Here is a 608-nt window from a genome sequence, read left to right on the forward strand (position 1 = left end):
ACTAAAAAGTAATACCCAGCTGTGCCCATACAGCTCGCTGCATTCATCAATGTGCATTTTTTTCCTCCACTTTTTTTTTTTTTTTAATATTATATTACCTAACACTCATTCCCTGAGCATCATCACAACATTCTAAATGTAGTTTCCCATCTAGGACAAACTACATAGTGACTTAATCAAGCATGTTATCATCAATAATATTCCATTTCTACTTTCATACAATGTATACATACATATATGTTTTTTATCCTATCTTTGACCCTCTGCCCTTTCCCCCTCTCCCATTACACTATCTCTGCTATATACAGTTGTCTTCCAGGGGAACCATTGAAAATGTGATACCTGCAAGTAAAGGGAGAAGGGCCACAAGTTTAAAGTTTTCAACAATAGGGATCATAGATTCCATTCAATGTTGGATCAAGGGTGGGTCTCGTGCAGATCGCCATTGTAGGAATGATGCCGTGGGGCTCTACAGCGTGAGCTATCCTCGGGTATCTGGCTTCCTCAAGAATGGTAGAGTAGTTCCTGTTCTTCCCTGAGGCAATGCAGGGCTGGTAACCATCATCTTCTCACTGTCCATAGGCAGAGGAAGTCCTTCTATATAATAT

The sequence above is a fragment of the Tupaia chinensis genome, unplaced genomic scaffold (assembly GCF_000334495.1).
Source record: "Tupaia chinensis unplaced genomic scaffold, TupChi_1.0 Scaffold000513_1, whole genome shotgun sequence".
Classification (NCBI taxonomy): Eukaryota; Metazoa; Chordata; class Mammalia; order Scandentia; family Tupaiidae; genus Tupaia; species Tupaia belangeri.